The sequence below is a fragment of the Strigops habroptila genome, chromosome 9 (genome assembly GCF_004027225.2).
Source record: "Strigops habroptila isolate Jane chromosome 9, bStrHab1.2.pri, whole genome shotgun sequence".
NCBI lineage: Eukaryota > Metazoa > Chordata > Aves > Psittaciformes > Psittacidae > Strigops > Strigops habroptila.
In genome coordinates this window covers 26,280,025-26,285,108 of record NC_044285.2, presented here as the reverse complement: position 1 = coordinate 26,285,108, position 5,084 = coordinate 26,280,025, and the positions used below count along the sequence as shown (strand labels likewise).

Below are 5,084 nucleotides of genomic sequence, written 5' to 3'. Positions count from 1 at the left end.
AAAACATCACGTGACCCCGCGGAGGGCGGGGGCGCGCGCCGGGAGGGAGGCGGGGGCGGGGCCCCGGCGCTGAGGCGTGCGGGGAGAGGACCGGGGGGGGGGGGGGCGGGACAGCGGGGAGCCGGCCCGGCGGAGTGACAAGCTGGACAGCGAATAGGAAACGGCGGCCCTTCGCCACACACCCAATCAGCGTGCAGAGCCGGTGGGGAGGCGGGCTTTGCCCCGCGCTGTCCCGGCCAAGCGGGGCCGCGGCGGATGGGCAGCGCGGCGGGCCAATGGAAGGCGGCGGCAGCGCCGGGCGGGCCGCGCTCGAGAGGGGTGTTTCCTGTGCTGTGGAGAGAGGTGAGTGGGGAAAGGGGCGGGGCCGGCGCTGATTGGCGGGGGGCGGGTGAGCGGCAGGGCCGTTCCCCAATCCGCGCCTCACACACACCAATAGCGGAGGCGGGGAGCGGCGTGTATTCGGCGGCGCGAGTAAAGCGGAAGGCGGGACCTTGGACAGATGGGCGGGCCCCGCGGCCAATCAGCGGCCAAGCTACGGGCTGACGTTGCCTTCGCCCAGCTCCTGTTACGGGGGGGAAGGGGGGGGAGAAACCTGCCCCTGATTGGCCGGCGGGGAGCTGGGCGGGGGCCGCAGCGCGCTCGCGCGCGCGCGGGGCGGTGACGGGGCGCGGGGAGGGGTGATGGGGCGCGCGCCGCTGGAGGAAGTAAACAACCCGCCGTGGGCGCGTGAGCGGCCGTTGGTGCCGCGTGCAGAGGCGCGGTGTGAGGGGAGCGCAGCGCAGCGCCGCGCCCTGAGGGACAGCGCGGGGTGCCTCTGGTACAGTCCCGTGTCAGCCGGCAGCCCGCACGGTTTGGGGGCTGTCCGGTGCCGGTCAGGCTTGGTTTGGCACGATCAGTGACCTGCAGTGCTGCTTGGTACAGCGTGTGATCTGCAGGTTGTGGTATCCAGGCAGGCCACGGGTATAATCCCTGAGTTTCAGATCAAAATGTGATGAGTGAGGAGCAGAGTCCCTCTGTTTGGCAGTCAAGTTGTGAAGGGGCATTTGTGTGCTCTAAAACTCTCCTCCATTTAGATTGATCGTTGTGGTGGTAAAACACAGGGCTAGATGTTACTCGATGATGCGTGTTCTAATAACATGCATGGATGTTCCACCATTTAAGAGACAGTGCTGAAGGGTATGGGGCCATTTCTAGCCCTTTTCTGACCTCCACAACACTTTCTTCCTCTGTTAATTAATTCTTTCCTTTGCCAGCTCACCGGGTGCCCTGGCAGAGGCGTTTAACTGCCGCAGAAGCAGAGCAGTTGTGACCCTACCCGCGAGCTGTCGTGCCAGGAAGAGAAGCAGGTTCCCACCTTCCCGTGCTGGGCTGCACCATGGCAGCAGTTATGTGCCAGCGGAGGTCGAGGTGTCGTCTGCTGATGCCATCCTTGGCGCCGCCTTATTTCTAATGAAAGTGCCTCCGCCAAAGGTATATTTAATTTGAGTTAGGAGTTTGCCTGTACCGGGCATGCAAGCGTAAAAATAATCTTAGTTTTTTCATAATAACAACTGCAGAAATCATTCCTTAGTGATACAGGCTATATGTCTCTTCACAAGCTCTCCCTTCTCTGTCACTCAAACCTAATGTACTTGACTTGCTTCAAGGTCATTCTTTGGCTACATCACCTGTGATTGATTGATTATGTAGATGGCATCTCTCCCCAATTCCTGACACCCAACTTCCACCACCCGCTTGTTAAAATTCTAGATAAATACCTCTGTTTTCTTTCTTTCTGCCTCTCGTGGGAAAAGATATTTCTTGGAGTCTCCAGTAACTCAGTTTGGAAGCTGGCACATCAAATCTCATACTTCACATATTGATTGCTTGCTTTTTAATGCCTCATTATTTCTTCATACTTCCTCATTCTCTATCTGTTCACTCCCTGCTCATCATGTGTTTAAACCACAATCTTTTTTTGTTTTGTGTTTTTACAGCATCTAACACAGTGTGTTCCTCTCCATGATTATAGCTCATCAGTGTTATGGCAATACGTGAATAACTCGTAACTACAGAAAGTAATTATTCCCCAAACAACTATTATAAACACTAGGAAGCTGAGATTAAATTTAGTTTTTAAAGACGTTTAAACACGCTAATATGAAGATACACAAGTAGGCACAGTAGCGTTGATTCTGCCATGCAATGCTGTCATGCAATAGCTGTACAATTATACTGCATTGTATTGTTCATAGCCCCTGGTAGAATTAAACTGGTTTTTGAAGATACATTCCTTGTATTTTTCATTCTTTTCTACTGGTCCTTCAGTTGGGTGGAGCTGAGATTGCACATTTCCATATATCATTTACATTCCTTTCTGTGCTTTATACATGAAAATTTGAAGTGGTTTTAAATATATTAAAGCCTTAAGACTTTAGAGCAAGGTGAACTGCGTTCACTGCGTGCTTATTCCAGCTGGTTGCTGAAGGATACATGTGGGAGGAAGAAAGGAAACGATCTGAAAGAAAGGGCTTGGGTTTTCTATTTTGTTTATGTTTTTTTTTTTTTAGTCATCAACCTCTGGGCTTGTTTGACAGTAACTATGAGTAAGCTACCTCTGTATGCAAGAAGAAATGTACTGGTGTTTTCTGGTTTCTTTTAAAGCCTTTCTTCTTAACACTGCACTTGCAATGTTTTTCTAGGGAGTTGGGAAAGCAACAGATACGTAATTCAGTTGTGTAGAACATCAGGGTGGTAAGCGCATGTGCTCAGACAAACAGACCTTATAGAAATGGCTTTTCCTGATGGGCCCCTCTGGCTTAGAAAGAGTGCTCAACCTTCCTGAAAACTTCACTTGTTGTTATTCTTCTATGTGACTATTAGGAAATATTTCCCCCAACTGCAAGCTGATCTTTGTTTTGCATACGCTTTCTCAACTTTTATTAGTAGGAAGAATAACTCATTTATTTCTCTTCAAATAAATGTTGGTTTGTTGCAGTTACTGAATCAAAATCAATTTTCCATGGAAATGATTTTTTATTTTTATTTATCTTACATATATGTAAGAATACCTGTTAGTGTTTGAGATCCATCCATTCCTGAAATAATTGTCTAGTTATGGGATCTAGTTTTACTGTCTTTTATGTCACAAATTATTACAACTTAAACATTTATAGGTTTCTGTCTCACTGTTTCGCTGGCTATTGGTCTGGCAGCGCCAGTAGTTTACTCTGTAAAGTCAGTGCCTTGCTGTTCTAGGGAGTCAGTTCTGCGTTCTTCAGTTTTACTTACAGAAACAAACATAGCCTGAGCATGAAATGCTTCCTTAACTGTGGTTGCATTGTTTTCCAGCAGCTGTAACGGGAAATCAAGATGTTCTCTGCGTGTCTCTTGATCTCCACCAGACTTGAAGAACCTGTAGTTCACAGCGCTGGAGGTATGTTTGCTTTGTGTTTCATTTATTTGCTCTTTCTACCCACCAAGCGTCTGCATGAGGCAGGCACTGTGAAAGACCAGAAATTTGCAACCATTTCTTTCATTACAGTTTCCACAAGTGGCTATAATACTGATAATGTGAAGTAATTAAGCGATTGGTAGTTGTACCGTTGAGCCAAATAGAGGGCTGTGTATGTCATCTGCTCCAGAAGTATCGAGGGACAAGCAGTGGGTTCGTGTAGGTGCCCATGAAATTCCACAAAGAGCAATATTATCAATTCAGTTAAGATATAAGAGTTAAATGGTTGTGGACACAATGTCATGTGATTTATTGCTCATTTCTTATAGTTTCGCCAGCCTATATTATGCTCATGCTCGTTGCACCTACAGGAATAATTGCTCAGTAAAAGACAGAAAAAGAAACCGGTTTTGTTGAGTAGTAAAACACAATCGTAGCTCAGTCTTACACATGGCATGTTCATAAAAAGGAAACGAACCACACATTACCTCTCTATAGAAATTTAGAATTAAAATATCCCAGAAGTATTTAGCAACCAGAGGATGTTGAGTGACAGGTAAGCTTCATAGTTTCTATGTGTTTCACTAATTATAGACTTATGTGCTTTTCTAACATTAACTATTTTAACTTAGTTCATTTTTATGAACAAACTAATGTAATTCTTCATAATACATATTCATGGCCCAGACTCTTCCCTAGAAGTCTCACTGTCTGTCAGTGGAATGAGAAAATGAATGTTTGCAGTATTTCTTCACCAAGATCAGGACAAAAATGCCTCTGTTTAAGGCATAGATCAGGAATTCTAAGCTGTTGCTTCAGTTTGTGGCAGCTTTGCCCTACATCCTTGGGCAAATCTCTCAATGTGTATTGTTCTTCAATTCCTTAGTCATTAAATGGAAATAGTAATTCCTCCCTTCCTCAAAAGAGTGTCTTTGGAGATAAAATCTGTTAATGACTGAGAACCTCAGGTATTATGGTATCAATGGTTATATAAAAATCACTGTGAAGGCCAAGCTGAGGGCTTCCTTTATCCCTACACCTGCATGGAATCCCCTGTGCCTCCCCTAAACATGCATTTTCCAGGTATGAGCTACACAAACTTATTTTTGTCATCCTAGCCCTCCTTGCTGTGTTGAAGTAAGATACCAGAACCTTCACAGCATTTATTAAGATGCTCATTTATGAAAATGCATAGATTTAAATTCAAGATTTTTAGGCACAAAGATTAAAGGCAGGCATATTAATAAAAGTTGCCCAGTTTAATTTAGAGGGAGCAGCGGGTGCTCGGCACCTCTCTAATAATGAAGATCCGGTTGTTTACTTGTTCTATTATACTCCTTTCACCATCTATCTAATCCTAGCACGTAATTGTCTACAGAAACGCTTGGTTTCTTTACTGTTCTGTATAATTGGGGATAGTGTCACCATGCAGTGAAAAGAGCCACAGAATGCTGGTTTTCAAAGGCATACGATCCAGTCTGCAAAATGTTTTCTCACTGGATCAGGGATGAATAGTAAGATTATTCTGCCTACTTGTTTTCCTGTTAACGGATAGTTGCTATTTGGGTTATATAGTGATGACAGCTTTGGGATTATGTGAAATATTATGCAACCACTTTAGTGAAAAAAAACCCCATAAATGTGCCCTTTT

At 45.6% G+C, this 5,084-nt stretch overlaps 1 protein-coding gene across 2 annotated transcripts in view; it reads left to right on the top strand.

Annotated features, from left to right (window-relative positions):
* The first annotated feature begins 743 nt into the window (after positions 1–743).
* Positions 744–5,084, top strand: part of NXT2 (nuclear transport factor 2 like export factor 2) — a 65,902-nt gene continuing 61,561 nt past the window's right edge. The window contains exons 1-2 of one of the 2 annotated variants that reach the window (XM_030498473.1): positions 744–1,470; positions 3,334–3,415. The gene's annotated coding sequence lies outside the window, so the exon portion shown is untranslated. Of the gene's footprint in view, positions 1,471–3,330; positions 3,416–5,084 lie in introns of both variants that reach the window. The other variant, XM_030498472.1, reaches the window with a different exon arrangement.